The 22,673-nt window shown below is 42.0% G+C and overlaps 1 long non-coding RNA gene across 6 annotated transcripts in view; it reads right to left on the reverse strand.

Annotated features, from left to right (window-relative positions):
• Nucleotides 1-455: 455 nt before the first annotated feature.
• The window catches only part of LOC103881890, a 38,062-nt gene continuing 15,844 nt past the window's right edge, over nt 456-22,673 (reverse strand). For all 6 annotated transcript variants that reach the window (XR_004182076.1, XR_004182074.1, XR_004182073.1 and 3 more), the window contains 3 exons: nt 4,147-4,284; nt 2,725-2,799; nt 456-495 (listed from right to left, as the gene is read on the reverse strand). This is a non-coding gene — a long non-coding RNA (uncharacterized LOC103881890). The remainder of the gene's footprint in view (nt 496-2,724; nt 2,800-4,146; nt 4,285-22,673) is intronic.

The raw sequence follows: 22,673 nt of genomic DNA on the forward strand, positions 1-22,673 counted from the left end.
CTGAGGCACGAGAATCATTTGAACTGGGGAGGTGGAGGCTGCAGTGAGCCAAGGTCATGCCATTGCACTCCAGCCTGGGCAACAGAGTGAGACCCTGTCTCAAAAAAAAAAAAAAAAAAAAAAAATCCAGGATGTCCTCGAAAGACAAGACTAAGGGAGTATATCAATTCTAGAGGATATTGGCTTTTTAGCACAAGCATTATAAAGCAAAGGTATCTTGCTTATTTTTCTTCAAACATTTAAGAAATATACGCCAGGCACAGTGGCTCACACCTGTAACCCCAGCACTTTGGGAGACCTTGGCAGAAGGATTGCTGAGGTCAAGAGTTCGAGACCAGCTTAGGAAACATAGTGAGACCCCCCCCCTTTATAAAAAAATAAAAAGTTACCCATGGTGGCACATACCTGTAGTCCCAGCTACCCAGGAGGCTGAGGCGAGAGGATCCCTTGAGCCCAGTTCGAGGCCAGTCTGGGCGACAGAGCAAGACCCTGTCTCTTAAAAAAAAAAAGAGAAACATTTATTGAACACCTACTTTGTGGCAGAAAATGATGTTGACTCTGGGATACATCAATGGACTAAATCATTCTAGCGGGGCCCCTAAACATAAGTTCTTTGTTTCTGCCTGCCCTGTCCCGTTGTCTCCTCTAGAGGTAGTCTGGGGACAAGCATGAGATTAACTTATTTTGAGGAACCCTGTTAAGAGGTTGTATAATGCAGAAGGGCTGTGTGAGTTTGAGGCCACCCACAGGCTTCAGCAGTCTAGCATCTCTTCTGCTTGCTGCTCACACTATCTGAACAGCTCATTTTGACTGATGTGCTTTGGGTTTGGGGTATAAAATGGTCAACATTTCAGAAGCCCATGAGCCAACCAACTCTCCAAGACTTTTGTGATCACACTCTGCATTTGCAAAGTTGAACCAAAAATTTAGTCTGGATGAGGTCTTCCTTTCCACACCCACCAGCCCCCTACTTAAGAGTCTGGCCAATCAGTGAAGACACAAACCTTAGGAAGAGGGATGTGGTTAATTTCTAAATTCTTATTTGAACAAATTATTTATTAAGCACTGACTCTGTACCAAACACATTCTACGTAGTAGGGATGTAAGGGTGAACATAAAAGAATACAGGGCCTGTCTTCAGAGAACTGACATGCTATTGAGGGTTGGGGAAGGAAGAAGAATAACAGCGATGCTCATCAATGTTGTCTACAAACAGCACTTTTCAAATTCTAATATGCTTATGAAAACAGATTGCTGGGCTCCAAGCCCTGAAATGGATTTAATAGATCTGGGGTTGGTCAGAGAATTTATATTTTTAACAAACTCTCACAGGATGCTACTCAAAGTGCAGTTTGTATGAATCACAGAACTCCAAGGTCACAACTACCTGTAAGATGAAATATTTAGTACCTCGTGTCATGCGTGAGTGACAACTATCTGGGCTGATGGCACGGGGGTGAAATAATTTGCCAAGACAGTTGTAGGTAAAAGAATGGCAGATTTATTAGAGAAAGTATGAAAATACATTGCAAGAAAGCAATGGGCAGCCAAGAAGGGACGAGCTGACTGCAAAGAAACAAAGGCTTGCTGGATATTTTATAGCATAGTGTTTATGCTATACGATGAAGAGGGCTTTGTGCAATACTGATAATGCCAAGGCTGCAGTGAGCTAACTTGCAATTTTCTATCAGCCAAGGGTCTGGTGATAGCTGGGCACAGGAGGAGTGTGAGTTATCTGCATAGGAGGGCTATGTGTCCTGGACTGTGAAGAAAGGCAGACTTGTAGCTTATCTGCTTTCTCTTTTTGCTTTCTCCTGATTCCACCAGCCTGACTCCTTTTCCCTAATTAGGATTCCACACCTTGCTTGCCCTTCAAAGTGTGGGCTGGGCACAGTGTGGCTCACATCTATAATCCCAGCGCTTTGGGAGGGTGAGTCAAGAGCATTGCATAAGCCCAGGAGTTCAAGACCAGCCTGGGCAACATAGTGAGATCCCATCTCTACAAAAAGTTTAATAATTAGCTGGGTGTAGTGGCATGCACCTGTAGTCCCAACTAGTTGGGAGGCTGAGGTGGGAGGATCACTTGAGCCCAGGAGTTGGAGGCCGTAGTGAGCTATGACTGTACCATTGCACTGTAGCCTGGGCAACAGAGCGAGACTCTGCTAACTAAAAAAAACAAATTTGGAAGAGGTACTTGCTGATTTGTGTAGTTTGGATGGTAGGAAGCTGGAACAGGAGGCAAGGGAGGCACAACCTTTCAAGTATGTGTTCAGGCCTGCTAGCACTCACCTTGGGAGGCTCAGAGATTAATGTACACTCTAGCGTGCCAGTCAGGATTCACTGTGGAAACTGAATGACTACTTGAGAGAAGGAAATCAAACACAACAAAAGGAAACTGTCCAGAAAACAAGGAGCACGAGGCTGGATGTGCTGCACCAGTCAGGTGAGGTGAGGGCAAAGCGTAGTTCCGAGGACCTGACCTGGAGGCAGAGTGGAGACACCTCTCCCTTCAGATGCCTATCTGGAGTTCAGGGTTTCCTGGGTTCTGATCTGCCCTGACCAAAAGGTAGGGCTTAGAAAACCCCGAGAGGAGGTTTTTTGTTTCCTGGTGGCTAGACTGCAGGGGTGGGATCGAAAGCAAACCCAGGGCAGAATGCTGCAGGTGCACCAGCCTAACTGGTGTCAGGCCTCCGGCATCTGAGTGGACGAGGGGCTGGGACTTACCTGCCTCAGCTTGTTTCGGTTCCTCAATATTTCTTCACTGTTGTGCAGAACCACACAGTCTGGGAGTTGGAGGAGCTGAAAGGAGACGTTAAGAGAAAGGGCTGCAAACATAGGGGTGTTTGAGAGATCCCCTTTGGGGGAAAATGGGAAGCTCTCCTTTGTTTCATCCCAACAAGCATAAGAATGTAACCCTGGACCGGGGGACTAGCTATGGAAATGGATAGGAAAGGGCAGGCTCACAAAGTGAGGGGAAAGGGAAAAAAACCCACAAGATGATCAAAAACACTGTAGAGGGTGGACATTGGAAGCTATCTAAGGCCAACTTCTCATTTAAAGAAAGTAATGATTGTAACATTTTTGAGGGCTTTCTTCATGCTAGGCTACTCTAATTGCTTTAAATTTATTAAGTCATTTAATCCCTCGAACATCCCCATGAACATTACTGGCCCCAGTTTATAGATGAGGCAATAGAGGTTAAGCAATCTGCATTTGCCTGAGGTCCCAGGTTGTGAATTGCAGGATCTCTTTACCCTTCATGTACCGTTGGCAACTCAGTCAGTTAAGTCCCTTTGACTTGGTTCTCACCTTCTTAAGAGCAGAAGGGCCATTTAAAAGATAAGACTTTGAGGCCCGGCACGGTAGCTCGTGCCTGTAATCCCAGCACTTTGGCAGGCTGAGGCAGGTGGATCACCTGAGGCCAGGAGTTTGAGAGCAGTGTGACCAACATGGTGAAACCTCGTCTCTACTGAAAATACAAAAATTAGCCAGACATGGTGGTGAGTACCTGTAGTCCCAGCTACTCAGGAGGCTGAGGCACAAGAATTGCTTAAGCCTGGGAGGTAGAGGTAGCAGTGAGCCGAGACCGCACCACTGCACTCCAGCCTGGGTGACACAGCGAGACTCCATCTCAAAAAAAAAAAACCAAAAAACCAAAAACAAAACAAAACAAAAAAACCCAAAGGAATAAAAGATAAGGTCTTGGGTAAGCATAGGCATAGGCGTAGAATAAAGGTGAACCCCCCAAAAAAAATTAAAGAAAAAGAAAAGGTAAGGCTTGGAGACACCTGCATTCTCCTCCACCTGAGATACTGTCCACCCTCCAGATCTGCTGAATCATGTGGCCACATGATGCCAACGTTGCTGGCAATGTCCGTAAGGGAACCCTTCTGAATATGATCCAGGAGGCAGGCACCATCACCAGCCCCTGGCATGCAATAGCCAGAATGAAGATGCTGCTGGTCACTCTGGCCTGTGTGAAGCACACCAACTTCCTGTGGCCCATGTACATCAGCGAGGTGGCTGATGCCTGTCATCCTAGCACTTTGAGAGGCTGAGGTGGGAGGATGATTTGAAGCCAGGAGTTCAAGACCAGCCTAGGAAATATAGCAAGACCCTATCTGTACAAAAAAATTAAAAAATTACCTGGGCACTGTGGCATGTGCCTGTAATCCCAGCTGCTCAGGAGGCTGAAGAAGGAGGATCCCTTGAGCCCAGGAGTTCAAGGCTGCAGTGAGCCCTGGTTGTTTCACTGCACTCTGGCAAGAGCGACAGAACAAAACCCTGTCGAAAACAAAACAAAACAAAAAAGACAAAACTCTGTCTTACTAATATGACTTTGCTTGTTTTTGAGACAGAGTCTAACATTTCCACCCAGGCTGGAGTGCAGTGGCACGATCTCATCTCACTGCCACCTCTGCCTCCAGGTTCAAGTGATTCTTGTGCGTCAGCCTGCCAAGTAGCTGGGACTACAGACATGCACTACCACGCCAGGCTAATTTTTGTATTTTAGTAGAGACGGGGTTTCACCATGTTGTCCAGGCTGGTCTCGAACTCCTGTCCTCAAGTGATCTGCCCATCTGAGGCTCCCACATGCTGGGATCACAGGCATGACCCACTGCACCTGGCCTAATATGACTTTGGTAAGAAAGAAAAGAAAGACCATGGATACAGACTGAATATTTTTCCCCTCCCCACAAATTCATGTTTGAAGCTCTAACCTTCAATGTGATGGTATTTGGAGATGGGGCCTTTGAGAGGTGAGCTCACTCACACATGCGCACTTTCTCTCTGCCATGTAAGGACACAGGAAAAAAGCAGCTGTTTGCGAGGAAGACAGCCCTCATCAGGAACTAAATCAGCTGGCACCTTGATCTCAGACTTCCAACCTCCAGAACTGCACGAAATAAATTTCTGTTGTTTAGGCCACCCAGTCTGTAGTATTTTGTCATGGCAGCCCAAGCTGACTAATATAACGACCATTAACAGTCTGAAACTGGGCCAGGGACAGTGGCTCACACATATAATCCTAGCACTCTGAGAGGTCAAGGTGGGAGGATCCCTTGAGACCAGGTTCAAGACCAGCCTGGGCCACATAGTGAGACCCATATCTCTATTTAAAAAAAACAAACCAAACCAAACAAACAAAAAGACTGGTCTGAAACTGGGGCTATCCGAGCTGAACACTGAAAGCACTATAGCTACAACAAAGAAGTAGACTATTATTTAGGGCAATATTATGAGTTCAGTCTCTGGCTGGCTCAGAGAGGAACTGTAAACTCCTCTTTGCCATTGGTAGCCTTTAGGCTACACATCACTCGTGCTGGCGAGACTAGTTTCAAACAGATTCAAAATGGATTGCATATGATTCTAGAGGGTCTAGGGTCATTTAATAAAGGTGCTACTATGCACATGCTTGAAGCTTGGTGAGTTGTTTCTTTAATTCTTATAGCAGATGGTGAATCGGTCTTTGCTGAGAGCCTCATACATTTCAATGGGATGAGCAAAGTAGGTGAGGAAGATAGAGACCCTCATGTGATCACGCTCGCTTCATTGGCTGGGACTCTCATCCTCAACATTTCCTTATGTTGAACAGAAATTCACTTTCTATGGATCACATCTGCACTTTGAAGGACACACAGCAAAGGACCTTCTCTTCCCACTGACAAACTTTGGACTTCTGCTTTTAAGACAAAAACAAATAAACAAAACCCCCAAACCCCACCCCCCACCAAACTCATTCTGGCATATGCCAGTTTCCAGGCCCCATCACCCTGATCAATCTGCACTGATTTGCCAACATTCTTTTAAAAATATGGCGCTACAAATGGAAAGTTCTTTTCTCCAGTGGCTCAGGAAAGACAGTCATGCTGCGTGCATGATGTCTGAGCAAGGCAGAGGGAGAGAGAAATGGAGATGATTTTAAGGAAGTAAGCTAAAAGACTAAAAGATGGCATCAAAGGTGGCATTGAGAGTACAAAGAACTGGGAATCATGGCTCAGATGTAAGATGATTGGGGGTTTGCTATGTCTCCAAGTGGGAAACAGGAAATACAGACCTGGAGGAAGAGTAAGAAATTAGGATGAAAGGTATAATTTAAAGGGTCTTCAGCCTGGATATAGGAAGTGGTGGCGAATTCATTAAGGAATGCGGAAAACTCTTACTGGTGGAATGTCTAGGACAGTCAGGCTGTATCAGATGTTTTCTTGGCATTAGTGTAATCTGATCTTTCCCACGATTTCATAAGGTGGGAATTAACTGCCATAATGAAGAGGGTGAGGCTGATGAAAGTTAGGTAACTCACCCAGGGCCATCTAACTACTAAGTGGAAGGGCTGGGATTCCAACTTAAGGGAGTTCTCAGGGAGTGTAACAAGCACTTCAAGAACTTGTTCCCAAACCAGTGGTGTCAGGTGAAAATCACAGAGGAGTGGCAATGTGTGAAGGTTTCCCAGGTGGCCTGGAGACTGCAGACTTAACGCTTATGAAATGGAAGTCTACAGTTTGTTGGTAGTCCAGATAACACAGTGTACAGTGGTTAGAAATATAGGCTTTGGAGAGACCTGACTACAAATAACAGCTCTTTCCCTTGCTTGTACGTTCATGGGCAAATTTTTCCACTTCTTTCTTAGTTTCTTCATCTATAAAATGCTATTCATAATACCAGCATTGAAGCATTGTTACAACTAAAATTGTATAGTTTTGTATACCTGTATACAAAACTGTATAGTTTGTATAGAGGTCATCTATATAAGCAAAATTTATGTAAAGTGTATTTTATAGATAAGAAGTGTTGAATGTATATGCATTCAACAAAGGGTAGCTATTTCATTTTTCTTTTCTTGTCTTTTCTTTTTTCTTTCTTTCTTTTTTTTTAAGGCAGAGTCCCGCTCTGTCACCCAGGCTGGAGTGCAGTGACATGATCTTGACTCACGGGCAATCTCCGCCTCCCGGGTTCAAGCGATTCTCCTGCCTCAGCCTCCTGAGTAGCTGGGATTACAAGTGCACACCATGCCTGGCTAATTTTGTATTTTTTTTTAGTAGAGACAGGGTTTCACAACATTGGCCAGGCTGGTCTCGAACTCCTTACCTCGTGATCCACCCGCCTCAGCCTCCCAAAGTGCTAAGATTACAGGTGTGAGCCACTGCACCCGGCCCAAGAGTAACTATTTCTTCTGTGCAAATTATTCATTTGTCCCTGGTACTCGACCTCAAGTCTCTTTTTAAAATGAGTAATAGGTATGATGACATTATAATGTGTCACCTTGCCTAGATTGAACTACATTTCCCCAAATTCCCTTCCCGACATGTTTCCAATTAGGATGGTCCACAGAGAGATTTTTGTGGGAGATTTTGAGGGCAGAAGTGAAGCAACAGTCATTGTGTAGCTCACACACTTTGTCACTGAGTTACTGGCCTGCTTCACTGATGTAAGCCAAAGCCAGGCCTGCAGCTGCCCCGACTTCTCCCCCAGCATCTCTGACTTCTGGGCCAGGTGTATGTGTTTAGCTCTGCGACAAAAGGTCCCAGCTTCAGCAGGATATCCACACTGTCAAGGTCAGAGCCACAAGGACCGACAGGGTTTGCATTCCCTCCCTGTGGTCCATGCTGGGTTTCTCCCATGTCACCTCCAGCTCTCCTCCAAATGGCCTGCCCTGAAGACTACATGTCTTTCTTAGTGAGGGTTGCTAGATTTAGCAACGACAAATCTGGACGGCCAGGCAAATATGAATTTCAGTTTAACATGAAATAATTTTTTACGGTAAGAAGTATGTTTCTCTGAAATTCAAATTTGACTAGGTGTCCTTCTTCTTTTTTTTTTTTTTTTTTTTTCTTTCCTAAATCTGGCCACCCTAAGACAGTAAGAGAATAAGCATCTTGAGAAAGGTAAGTTTGCTGGGCAGAACCCAGTTGAGGTTGGTGACTGAATTTATGATACCAATTAATACCCAGTCGAGTGCTTTTCTCCAGCAGAGCTTAGCTGCCAAGGTGTAAGTAAGGTGGAAGACGAGCACTGGGTTTATCCAAAGGTGGGATTTTATCAGTTAAGACACACAAAAGAATTTATGGCAGGGTTTCCAAACTTGAGTTTGCAACTGGATCACCTGGAGGACTCCTTAAAACAGATTTCTTAAAACAGTTAAAAATGTTTTTTTGGTTTTTTTTTTTTTCAGACAGAGTCCCGCTCTGTTGTCCACTCTGGATTGCAGTGGCGTGATCTTGGCTCACTGCAACCTCCACCTTCTGGGTCCAAGTGAACCTCCTGCTGAAATTATAGGCACCCGCCACCACATCCGGGTAAGTTTTTTGTATTTTTTGTAGAGATGGGGTTTCGCCAAATTGGCCAGGCTGATCTCGAACTCCTGACCTCAAGTGATCTGCCCGCCCCAGCCTCCCAAAATGCTGGGATTACAGGTGTGAGCCACCTCGCCTGGCCTTAAAACAGAAGTTTGGATTCAGTAGGCATAGGGTGGGGCCCAGCAATTTGCATTTTCAATACAACTGGTCCGGGGACCACACTTTGAGACTCCCAGGAGTAGACTGAAATGGGGGGACCTCGGGATCTAAAGTTGCTAAGGAGAGACAGTAAGGCTTGGAGGAGGCTGATGGGGCACATGGGCTATGTGAATGGGAATGCATATGCTCCTTGCCTTCAGCGAGCAGAGGTTTGTGCTGGTGCACTTTGAGGGATTTTCTGTTTTCTCCTGTCCATCTATTATTTCCTCTGTCCTAATTTTGGACTCTGTCCTTCCTCTAATACTGGCATCTGCCTCCCTTTTAACCAGGCAATTTTTGGGAACTCTGGTGTCATAAAACTGGTGTTTCTTCTGATTTGTGAGAAGCTAGGCATCAAAACAAGTGAAGGTGGCTGGGCATGGTGGCTCACGCCTGTAATCCTAGCAATTTTTAAGGCCAAGGTGGGCAGATCACTTGAGGTCAGGAGTTGAAGACCAGTCTGGCCAACATGGCAAAATCCCGTCTCTACTAAAAATACAAAAATTAGCTAGGCATGGTGGTGTATACCTGTAATCGCAGCTACTCGGCAGCCTGAGGCCTAAGAATCGCTTGATCCTGGGAGGCAGCGGTTGTAGTGAGCCAAGATCATGCCACGGCACTCCAGCCTGAGCGACAGAACTAGACTCCATCTCACAAAACAAAACAAAACAAAACAAGTGAAGGTAGCGAGGCCACAACTGGTAATGACTGCTCTGGAAAAAGCATCCAAATTATTACTATGTTTTTCTTCCTTCTGCGAAAGTGACTAGGAGTTGAAAGGGCAAAGAAGGGCCAGACATGGTGGCTCACGCCTGAAATCCCAGCATTTTGGGACGCCAAGGCGGGTGGATCACCTGAGGTCAGGAGTTCAAGACCAGCCTGGCCAACATGGTGAAACCCTGTCTCTACTAAAAATATAAAAATTAGCCAGGTGTGGTGGCAGGTGCCTGTAATCCTAGGTACTTGGGAGGCTGAGGCAGGAGAATCGCTTGAACCTGGGAGGCAGAGGTTGCAGTGAACCAAGATTGTACCACTACACCTGGGTGACAGAGTGAGACTCTGTCTAAAAAAAGAAAGGGCAAAGAAGGAAAACTGAGAGAAAGGAGAAAGGAAGCCAGGCTGTTGTTGCCAGGTGAAGATCTTCAGGAGCCAAAATATTCCCCATAGGAATCTTCATTGCCAAGTCCTTTCTAAATCTTTGGTTATTTCATGGAACAACTCATTTTGTCGAATTCTCAAAGGAATATGGCCTTAAGTGCAAAGGACCTAGACTTTGTTAAGTATATACTATATGGTAGTTGCTGGACTGTTACTTTCCATGGGAAATAGATGTGCAAAATATGTAAAGTGTTCCATTTATTTTTAAGTGTGTACTTTTTACTTCTTTATGCTTTTATGTATCTTCTAAATTTTCTACAGGTATGATTTTCCTTCACTTATTTTAAACTTTTATTTTGAAATAATTTCAAATTAAAGAAGAGTTACAAAGATAGTACAGACAATTCTCGCATATACCTTTTACTTAGACATCTTACATAACCATGGTACATTTATGAAAACTAAGAAATTAACATCTGTACAATACTATTAACTAAACTACAAATCTGGCTTGGATTTCGCCAGTTTTTCCACTTACATCCTTTTTCTGTTCCAATTGCAGGATAGCACATTGTATTTAGGGAATTTCTTCTGTAATTAAAAAAAAAAAAAGGCATACATCTCCTCCCTTTCTATAAGGGCATTCCTTACTGTTTTAGCAAAGGAATAAAGAGGAAAGTGTCTTTTATTGACCATGGAGTACAGGGAATACATGGAGATAGACATCTCTTTGGTAAACCCAGAAAGGAGGTAGGAGGAATTTTAAATAACTATCATGAAAAATCCTCATAAAGTTTAATCACACAAAGAAATACGGCCATACGGTGGGTGGGAAAAAAAGATAAAATACTTGGTTTCAAGATGTAAAACTATGCAGAACATTTATGGAATAATTTTGACACATAAATCTCTGTATCACATAATGTTTTCACAAATAGTTTCTTTTTAATTTTTAGGGCTGGTTACTTGTATTTTCCTAAGAGGCCTCAATGTACTCAGAAATGTCACTTTTTAGATTCTACAAAGAGAGTGTTTGGAACCTGGTGAATCAAAATACAGGTTCCAATCTGAGATATTAAACAACACATCAGAATGTATTTTCACAGATAGCTTGTTTATTGTTTTTAGGGCTGGATATTTTTTTCCTAATAGGCCCCAATTGGCTTAGTAATGTCACTTTGTAGAATTACAAAAAGAGTGTTTAGAACCTGGTGAATTAAAACACAGGTTCCAATCTGACAAAGCGTTTTCACAGAGAGCTTGTTTCTGGTATTTAGGACTGGATATTCATTTTTTTCTTTGTAGGCTTCAATGGGCTCAGAAATGTCACTTTGTAGAGTCTACAAAAAGCAGGTTTGGAACCTGGTGAATGAAAACACAGGCTCCATTCTGTGATATAAAATAGCACATCACAAGCCATTTTCACAGATAGCTTGTTTCTAGTTTTTAAGGCTGGACATTTGTTTGTTCCTATAAAGCCTCTATGGGCTCAGAAATGTCGCTTCATAGATTCCACAAAAAGAGTGTTTGGAACCTGTTCAATCAAAGTGCAATTTCCATTATGTGATATAAAACAGCAAATCACAAAGAGTTTTCACTGATAGCTTGTTTCTAGTTTTTAGGGCTGGATATTTGTTTTTTCCTAATAGGCTTCAATGGGCTCAGGAATGTCACTTCGTAGATTCTACAAAGGGATGGAACATGGTGATTCAAAACACATGTTCCATTCTGTAATATGAAACAGCAAATCACAAAGCATATTCACGGATAGTTTGTATCTATTTCTTAGGCCTGGATATTCATTTTTTCCCATAAGGCCTCAATGGGCTCAGAAATGTCACTTCTTAGATTCTACAAAAACAGTGTTCGTCATCTGGTGAATCAAAAACAGGTTTCATTCTGTGATAGGAAACAGCACATCAAAAAGCATTTTCACTGATAGCTTGTTTCTACTTTTAAGGACTGGATATTTGTTATTTCCTAATAGGACTCAATGGTCTCAGAAATGTTGCTTCGTAGATTCTACAAAAAGAGTGTTTGGAATCCGGTGGATAAAAACACAGGTTCCATTCTGTGATACTAAACAGCACATCAGGAAGTGTTTTTGCATATAGCTTGTTTCTTGTTTTTAGGGCTGGATATTAGTTTTTTCCTAATAGGCAACAATCGGCTCAGTAATGTCCCTTTATAGAATCTGCAAAAAGAGTGTTTGGAAGCTGGTTAATTTAAACACAGGTTTCAATCTTAGATATGGAATAGCACATCACAAAGCACATTCACAGATAGCTTGTTTCTAGTTATTAGGGCTGGATATTCATTTTTTCCTAATAGGGCTCAATGGACTCAGAAATGTCACTTTGTAGATTCTACAAAAAGTGTTTGGAACTGGTGATTCAAAACATAGGTTGCACTCTGTAATATGAAACAGCAAATCACAAAGCATTTTCATGGATAGCTTGTATCTAGTTCTTAGGGCTGGATATGTATTTATTCTTATAAGGCCTCAACGGGCTCAGAAATGTCAATTTGCAGATTCTACAAAAAGACTGTTTAGAAACTGGTGAATCAAAACACAGGTTCCATTCTGTGATATGAAACAGCACATCACAAAGTCTTTTCACAGATAGCTTCTTTCTAGGTTTTAGAGCTGGATATTCATTTGTTCCTAATAGGCTTCAGTGATCTCAGAAATGTCACTTCATAGATTCTGAAAAACGAGTGTTTGGAATGTGGTGAATCAAAACACAGGTTCTATTCTGTGATACAAAACAGCATATCACAAACAATTTTCACAGATAGATTGTTTCTAGTTCTTAGCCCTGGTTATTGTTGGGAGCAGGCCCCCCGAAACATGGCCATAAACTGGCCCCAAAACTGGCCATAAACAAAATCTCTGCAGCACTGTAACAGGTTCATGATGGCCATGATGCCCACGCTGGAAGGTTGTGGGTTTACGGAAATGATGGCGAGGAACACCTGGCCCGCCCAGGATGGAAAACCGCTTAAAGGCATTCTTAAGCCACAAACAACAGCATGAGTGATCTGTGCCTTAAGGACATGCTCCTGCTGCAGTTAGCTAGCCCAACCTATTCCTTTAATTCGGCCCATGCCTTCGTTTCCCATAAGGGATACTTTTAGTTAATTTAACATCTATAGAAACAATGCTATTGACTGGTTTGCTGTTAATAAATACGTGGGTAAGTCTCTGTTCTGGGCTGTCAGCTCTGAAGGCTGTGAGATCCCTGATTTCCCACTTCACACCTCTATATTTCTGTGTGTGTGTCTTTAATTCCTCTAGTGCCACTGGGTTAGGGTCTCCCCAACCGAGCTGGTCTCAGCAAGTAGCATCCACTCGTGGGGGTTTGAATCCAGGTTGAAGGGTCGCTGGAGCAATGGTTGGAACAGAAAACTAGCTGGAGGACACCTGAGTACTTTTAAAGCAATCCCCGTGGTGAGTAAGAAGGGGAGCTCGGAAGCATCAAGGTAATAATGGGACAAGTGTAGGGTCTGGTTCATTCCACGTTGGAACTTTTTCACACTGATCATGAGGAGGAAGGAGAGTATAGCGAAGTAACGCAAGAGGTTACAGAGCATGTTTATTTACCAGCTAAAGTTAAAGTGGCAAAGGAAGGAGAGGTTCATACCTACCCTTCTGTACTCCCTCATTATTATTTTGAAGAAAAAGACCCTCCAGATCTTTCTTTTCTGGAGGACACTGGGCGAAAAGACTGTTGCCCCAGTGACTGTTCGAGCAGCGCCTCAAGCGACCGCTCTTAGTTCTATTCAGGCAGGAATTCAGCAAGCTAGATGAGAGGGTGATAAAAGGCTTGGTAGTTCCCTGTTAGAGTACACCCCCCAGATCAACGGAGAAATATTATAGCTACATTTGAGCCTTTTCCTTTTAAATTCAGGAAAGCACATTTAGTTGATTATATCAAGGCCTGTGATGGTATCAGACATAATCTGCATAAAGCTACTTTGTTGGCACAGGCTATGGCAGGACTGAGAGTGGATAAAGGAAATACTCCATTTCCTGGAGTTTGTTTTAACTGTGGGAAGCATGGTCATACTAAAAAAGAATGTAGAAAAAATCAGCAAGTCAGGCTGCCAGATAGGGGAAAAAAGAAAACTGCTGAGCCTGAAATATGTCCAAAATGTAAAAAAGGAAAACATTGGGCTAATCAGTGTCACTCTAAGTTTGATAAAGAAGGGAACCCGATTTTGGGAAATGCCATGGGGGGCCCGTCCTGGGCCCCATTCTAAACCGGGGCATTTCCAGGTCAGGCCATTCCCTCACCCCTGTACAATGTCTGTCCCTCGCCACAGCCGGTAGTGCCGCAGTAGATTTATGCTGCACAAAAGCTGTGAGCCTTCTGCCTGGGGAACCCCCACAAAAGGTTGCAAGAGGAGTCTGTGGACCCTTGCCAGCAGGGACAATAGGATTACTTTTAGGAAAGTCTAGTTTAAGTTTAAAAGGTGTACAAATACATACAGGAGTCATTGATTCAGATTACAATGGGGAAATTCAAATTGTTATATCTACTTCTGTTCCCTGGAAAGCAGAGCCAGGAAAGCGCATAGCACAGCTCCTGATTGTGCCGTATGTGGGAATGGGAAAAAGTGAAATTAAACGAACAGGAGGATTTGGAAGCACAAATAAACATGGCAAAGCAGCTTAGTGGGTAAATCAAATTACTGATAAATGCCCTACTTGTGAAATAACTATTCAGGGAAAAAAATTTAAAGGTTTGGTAGATACAGGAGCAGACATTTCAGTCATTTCTCTACAGCACTGGCCATCCACCTGGCCAATTCAACCTGCTCAATTTAACATAGTTGGAGTTGGTAAAGCCCCTGAAGTATATCAAAGTAGTTATATTTTGCATTGTGAAGGGCCCGATGGACAACCTGGGACTATTCAATCAATTATAACTTCTGTACCTGTAAATTTATGGGAAAGTATTTATTACAATGGGGAGCACAAGTTCTAATTCCAGAACAATTACATAGCTATCAAAGTCAACATATGATGCATGAAATGGGGTATGTCCCTAGTATGGGACTAGAAAAAAAAATTTGCAAGGTTTAAAAAGTTCCTGCCAAAGATTAGGATATCATTTTTGATGGCAGCCATTGTTAAGCCTCCAGAACCTATACCTTTAAAATGGTTAACATATAAGCCAATTTGGATAGACAATGGCCGTTAAGTAAAGAGAAACTAGAGGCTTTAGAGAAATTAGTTACTGAACAATTAGAAAATGGGCACATAGCTCCAACATTTTCCCCGTGGAATTCTCCAGTTTTCGTAATTAAGAAAAAAATCAGATAAATGGAGAATGTTAACTGACTTAAGAGCCAGCAATTCAGTTATACAACCTATAGGAGCATTAAAGCCAGGATTGCCTTCTCCTGCTGTAATTCAAAAAAATTGGCCTTTAATAGTCATAGATTTAAAAGACTGTTTCTTTACTATCCCTTTAGCTGAAAAAGACTGTAAATGGTTTGCATTTACAATTCCTGCGGTAAACAACCTGCAGGTGGCTAAGTGTTTTCATTGTTTTACAGATGGGTCTAGTAATGGGAAAGGTGCTTATTCTGGCTCAAAAAGTAAAGTTTTCCAGACGCCCTATACTTCAGCTCAAAAAGTGGAGCTTGTAGCTGTAACTGAGCTATTGACTGCTTTTGATATGCCTATTAATGTGATTTCTGATTCTTCATACGTGGTTCATTCCACACAGTTAATTGAAAATGCTCAGTTATTATTTCATGCAGATAAACAACTCATGACTTTATTTACCCAATTGCAAACAGCAGTTAGGAGTAGAATGCATCCTTTTTACATCACTCACATTAGGGCTCATACACCTCTTCCAGGACTTTTGACTGAAGGGAATCAAATGGCTGATCGCCTAATTGCTACTGCAGTATCTTAATGCTAGACACTTCCACAATTTAACCCATGTTAATGCCTCTGGTCTCAAACACAGATACAGCATTACCTGGAAAGAAGCTAAAGCTATTATCCAGCGATGCCCAACTTGCCAAATGGTACATTCCTCATCTTTTACAGGAGGAGTTAATCCTCGAGGACTGGAACCTAACTCTCTTTGGCAAATGAATGTCACACATATTCCCTCGTTTGGGAGACCAGCTTATGTACATGTATGTGTGGACACCTTTTCTCACTTTGTCTGGGCTACATGCCAATCAGGACAGTCTTCTGTCTGTGTTAAACATCACCTTTTGCAGTGTTTTGTGGTGATGGGCATTCCAGCTTCTATTAAAACAGATAATGCCCCACACTGTACTAGCCAAGCTCTAGCTACATTTTTCTCTACGTGGAATATTAAACACATTACCAATATCCCATACAATTCCCAAGGACAAGCCATAGTGGAAAGAATGAATCTTTCCCTGAAACTGCAGTTGTAAAAGCAGAAAGGGGGAGACAAAGAATATGGAACCCCATAGATGCAACTGAACCGAGCATTATTAACTTTAAATTTTTTGAGCCTGCCCAAAGGCAAGATGTTATCAGCAGCTGAACAGCATCTACAGAAACCAGCTGCAAAGACAGAAACATAACAACTGATTTGGTGGAGAGATCCAATAACAAAAAGTTGGGAAATAGGTAAAATAATTACTTGGGGTAGAGGTTATGCTTGTGTTTCTCCAGGCCAAAATCAACAGCCTATTTGGATACCATCAAGACACCTGAAACCTTATCATGAGCCAGATGCTGAGGAAGACACTCTGGGAGGACCCCGAGGATCCCCCGGTTGCAGCCATGTCAAGGCTGACACTGAGGAGGACCCCAACTGTCATGGGCAACACCCGTTGAACACAGCCACCCACCTAGGGACAGATCAAGAAGCTGTCACAGATGGCAGAAGAAAACTTGAGGAAAATGGGACAACCAGTCACAACGAGTAATTTAATGGTAGCTATGATAGCGGTTATCACCACTGCCATGAGTATTCCTTCAATAAGGGCTAACACAGAGAACAATTCTACTTAATGGGCATATTGATCAATCTTGGCTGGCAATAATGCCTAGATGCAATCACTCTATGACACAGTTACACATGCTTTTTGATCTCAGTATTTACCATAATAAATCTGCTCCTATAATTGAGGCATACCTCCCTCAAAAACCTATTTGTAAACAGGATTGGACCCAGTCAGAAATAATGAACATACTTGTTTAGGAAGATTGCTTTGCAGAACAGGCAGAGGTGCTGCACAACAATTCCTATGGAATCATTATTAATTGGTCCCCTAAGGGGATGTTTAGCTTGAATTCCACCTCTCAGTCTGCATGCCACAGTTACACAATGTTCAGATGATCTGAACCAAATGGTCAGATGGTAGATATAATAAGAAGTACGGCAAGAGTTCCTATTATCTGGAACCATGGCGGTATAGTGGCACCTCAACCTCATGATATGGCCCACTCTAGGAGCTAAACACAAGGATTTGTGGAAACTATTAATAACTCTTAATAAGATCAAAATTTGGGAAAGAATAAAAAAGCATCTAGAAGGACACTCTGCAAACTTGTTTTTGGATATAGCAAAATTAAAGAACAAATATTTAAAGCATCCCAGGCACACCGGACCTTAATGCCAGGAACTGGAGTGCTTAAAGGAGCTGCAGACAAATTAGCAGCTAGTAACCCATTAAAATGGATAAAAACACTTGGAAGCTCTGTTATTTCAACGACTGTACTTTTAATCTGTGTTGTTTGTCTTTGTATAGTCTGCAGATTCGGATCCTGATTCCTGCGAGAAGTAGCTCACTGTCACAAAGCTGCCCTCGCTTTTATCGATTTGCAAATCAAAGGGGGACATGTTGGGAGCAGGCCCCCCAAAATCTGGCCATAAACTGGCCCCAAAACTGGCCATAAACAAAATCTCTGCAGCACTGTAACAGGCTCATGATGGCCACGATGCCCACGCTGGAAGGTTGTGGGTTTATGGAAATGAAGGCAAGGAACACCTGGCCTGCCCAGGGCAGAAAACCACTTAAAGGCATTCTTAAGCCACAAACAATAGCATGAGTGATCTGTGCCTTAAGGACATGCTCCTGCTGCAGTTAGCTAGCCCAACCTATTCCTTTAGTTCGGCCCATGCCTTCATTTCCCATAAGGGATACTTTTAGTTAATTTAACATCTATAGAAACAATGCTAATGACTGGTTTGCTGTTAATAAATACGTGGGTAAATCTCTGTTCAGGGCTGTCAGCTCTGAAGGCTGTGAGTCCCCTGATTTCCCACTTCACACCTTTGTATTTCTGTGTGTGTGTCTTTAATTCCTCTACTGCTGCTGTGTTAGGGTCTCCTCGACCGAGCTGGTCTCGGCAGGTTATTCTTTTATTCCATAAGGCCTCAATAGGCTCAGAAATGTCACTTCACAGATTCCACAAAAAGAGTGTTTGGAACCTGGTGAACCAAAACAAAGGTTCCATTCTTTAATGTAAAACAGCACAGCACAAAGTGTTTTCACAGACAGCACCTTTTTAATGTTTAGGATTAACATGAAATATTTGTATATTCCTGTAAGGTCGCAATGGGCTAAGAAATGTCACTTCATAGATTCTTCAAGGAGTGCTTCAAATTTGGTCAATCAAAACAGAGTTTCTGTTCTGTAATATGACCCAGCACATCACAAAACATTGTCACTGATAGCTTGTTTCTAGTTTTTAGGGCTGGATACTCATATGTTCCAGTGAGGCCTCAATGAACTCATAAATATTACTCTGTAGATTTTACAAAAAAGTGTTTGGAACCTGGTGAATCAACACACAGGTTCCATTCTGTGATATGAAACAGCACATCACCAAGCATCTTCCCAGATAGCCCTTTTCTACTGTTTAGGGCTGAATATTCATATGTTCCTATAAGGCATCAATGAGCTCAGAAATGTCACTTCATAGATTCTACTAAAAGAAAGTTTGAAACCTGGTGAATCAAAATACAGCATCCATTCTGTAATATGAAACAAAACATCACAAAGCATTTTCCCAGATAGCTTGCTTCTACTTTTGAGGACTGGATATTCTTTTTTTCCTAATAGGCTTCAGTGGGCTTAGAAATGTCAGTTTTTAGATTCTACAAAAAGAGTGTTTGAAATGTGGTATATCAAACACAGGGTCCATACAGTGATATGAAACAGTACACCACAAAGAGTTTTCACTGATAGCTTGTTTCTAGTTTTTAGTGCTGGATACTTGTATGATCCTGTAAGGTCTCAATGGGCTTAGAAATGTCACTTCATGGCCGGGAGCGGTGGCTCAAGCCTGTAATCCCAGCACTTTGGGAGGCCGAGACGGGCGGATCACGAGGTCAGGAGATCGAGACCATCCTGGCTAACATAGTGAAACCCCGTCTCTACTAAAAAATACAAAAAACTAGCCGGGCGAGGTGGCGGGCGCCTGTAGTCCCAGCTACTCGGGAGGCTGAGGCAGGAGAATGGTGTAAACCCAGGAGGCGGAGGTTGCAGTGAGCTGAGATCCGGCCACTGCACTCCAGCCTGGGCGACAGAGCGAGACTCCGTCTCAAAAAAAAAAGAATGCTTCAAACCTCACGAATCAAAACAGTTAGTATTCTGCAATAGGAAACAGCACATCATAAAGTATTTTCACTAATAGCTTGTTTCTAGTTTTTAGGCTGGATATTCAAATGTTCCAGTGAGGCCTCAATGGACTCATAAATGTCACTACGTAGATTCTACAAAAAGAGTGTTTAGAACCTGTAGATTCAAGATACAGTTACCATTCTGTGATATGAAACAGCACATCAAACAGTGTTTTCACAGATAGCTTGGTTTTTGTTTTTAGTGATGAATATTTCTTTTTTCTCTAATAGGCCTAAATTGGCTCAATAATGTCACTTCTTTGATTCTACAAAAAGAGTGTTTGGAAACTGGTGAATCAAAACACAGGTTCTGGTGGGCATGGTGGCTCATGCCTGTAACCCCAGCACTTTGGGAGACCGAGGTAGGTGGATCACAAGGTCAGGAGATTGAGACCATCCTGGCTAACACAGTGAAACCCGGTGTCTACTAAAAAAAAAAAAAAATTAGCCAGGCGTTGTGGTGGGCACCTGTAGTCCTAGCTACTCGGGAGGCTGAGGCAGGAAAATGGCATGAACTTGGGAGGCGGAGCTTGCAGTGAGCCGAGATTGTGCCACTGCGCTCCAGCCTGGGCAACAGAGTAAGACTCCATTTCAAAAAACAAAAAAACAAAAAAAACAAAAAAAACCCCACAGGTTCCATTCTGTGATATGAAACAACACATCACAAAGCCTTTTCACAGATAGCTTGGATATTCATTCATTCCTGTAAAGCCTCAATAGGCTCAGAAATGTCACTTTGTAGATTATACATAACAGGTTTTGGAAGCTGGTGAATCAAAACACAGGTATAATTCTGTGATATAAAACAACACATCAAAAAGTGTTTTCACTGATAGCTTGCTTCTAGTTTTTAGACAGGATATTTGTTATTTCTTTATAGACCTCAATGGGCTCAGAGATGTCACTTCATAGATTCTACGGAAAGAGTGTTTGGAATCTGGTGAATCAAAACACAGGTTCTGGCCGGGTGTTGTGGCTGACACCTGAAATCCCAGCACTTTGAGAGGCTGAGGTGGGTGGATAACTTGAGGTCAGGAGTTTGAGACCAGCCTGGCCAACATGGTGAAACGACATCTCTACAGAAAACACACAAAAAATTAGCCAGGTGTGGTGGCAGGTGCCTGTAATCCAGCTACTCGGGAAGCTGAGGCAGGAGAATCACTTGAACCCAGCAGACAGTTGCAGTGAGTTGAGATCATGCCACTGCACTCCAGCCTGGGTGACAGAGTGAGACTTTGTCTCAAAAAAATTCAAAAAATGAAAAACAAAACATGGGTTTCATTCTGTGATATTAAACAGCACATCAGAAAGTGTTTTCACAGATAGCTTGTTTCTTGTTATTAGGGCTGGATTTTTTATACTAGGCCCCAATTGGCTCAGTAATGTCACTTCGTAGAATCTACAAAATAAGTGTGTGGAACTTGGTAAATTTAAACACAGGTTCCAATCTGAGATATGGAATAGCACATCACAAAGCATATTCAGAGATAGCTTGTTTCTAGTTTTTAGGGCTAGTTTACGTATGTTCCTGTAAGGCCTCAATGGGCTCAGAAATGTCACTTCATATATTCTTCAAATAGAGTGCTTCAAACCTTGTGAATCAAAACACAGTTCCCGTTCCCATTTTGTATATGACCCCACACATCACAAAGCATTTTCACTGATAGCTTGTTTCTAGTTTTTAGGTCTCGAGATATTCGTAAGTTCCAGGGAGACCTCAATGGATTTACAAATGTCACTTTGTAAATTTTACAAAAAAAGTTTTTGGATCCTGTTGAATCAAATGCAGGTTCTTTCCTGTTATATGAAACAGCACATCACAAAGTGTTTTCAATGATAGCTTCATTCTAGTTTTTAGGGCTGGATATTCTTATATTTCTATAAATCCTCAATTTGCTCACAAATGTCACTTCATAGATTCTACCAAAAGGAAGTTTGGAACCTGGTGAATCCAAATACAACATCCATTCTGAGATATGAAACAGGACATCACAAAGCGTTTTCACAGGTAGCTTGTTTCTAGTTTTTAGGGATAGATATTCATTTTTTCCTAATAGGCCTCAATGGGCTCAGAAATATCATTTCATATATTCTAAAAAAGAGTTTTTGGAACCTGTTGAATCAAAACACAAGCTTCATTCAGTGATGTAAAACAGCATACCACAAGGCATTTTCATAGATTGCTTGTTTCTAGTTTTTAGGGCTGGATATTCATATGTTCCTATGAGGCCTCAATGGGCTCAGAAATGTCACTTCATAGATCCTACAAAAAGAGTGTTTGGAACCTGGTGAATCAAAACACAAATTCCATTCTGTGATATTAAACAGCACATCCTAAAACATTTTCACAGATAGTTTGTTTCTTGTTTTTAGGGCTGGATATTCATTTTTTCCTAATAGGTCCCAATTGGCTCAGTAATGTCACTTGGCAGAATCTACCAAAAGAGTGTTTGCAACCTGATGAATTTAAACAGAGATTCCAATCTAGGATATGGAACAGCACATCACAAAGCATATTTCCATATAGCTTGTTTCTAGCTATTAGGGCTGGATATTCATTTTTTCCTGATTGTCCTCAATGGCTTTAGAAATGTCACTTTGCAGATTTTACAAAAAAATGTTTGGAACCTGGTGAATCAAAATACAGCTTCCAATCTGTAATATGAAACAGCAAATTACAAAGCATTTTCACAGCTTGTTTCTTGTTTTTAGGGCTGAATATTAGCTTTTTCCTAACAGGCTGCAATCGACTTAGTAATGTCACTTCATAGATTTTACAAAAAGAGTTTTTGGTACCTGGTGAATTTAAACACAGGTTCCAATCTTAGATGTGGAACAGCACATCACAAAACATATTCACAGATAGCTTGTTTCTAATTATTAGGGCTGAATACTCATTTTTCCCTATAGGCCTCAATTAACTCAGAAATTTCACTTTGTACATTCTACCAAAAGAGTGTTTGGAACCTGATCTATCAAAACAAAAGCTCTATTTTGTGATATGAAACAGCACATCACAAAGCGTTTTCACAGACTGCTTGTTTCTAGTTTTTACGGCTCAATATTCGTATGTTCCTGTAAAAATGTCCCTTCAGAGATTCAAAATCAGTGCTTCAAATCGGCTGAATCAAAACATAGGTTCCATTCTGTAATATAAAACAGCATATCACAAAGCATTTTCACAGATAGCTTGTTTCTAGGGCTGGATATTTGTTTTTTCTTAATAGGCCTCAATGTGTTCAGAAATATCATTTTGTAGATTCTACAAAAAGAGTGTTTGAAACGTGGTGAATCAAAACATAGGTTCCATTCAGTGACATAAAACAGCACATCTCAAAGTGTTTTCACTGACAGCTTGTTTCTAGTTTTTAGGGCTGGATATTCTTATGTTCCTATAAGGCCTCAATGGGCTCAGAAATGTCACTTCATAGATTCCTCAGAAACG

Source organism: Papio anubis, chromosome 2 (assembly GCF_008728515.1).
Source record: "Papio anubis isolate 15944 chromosome 2, Panubis1.0, whole genome shotgun sequence".
NCBI classification, from domain to species: domain Eukaryota; kingdom Metazoa; phylum Chordata; class Mammalia; order Primates; family Cercopithecidae; genus Papio; species Papio anubis.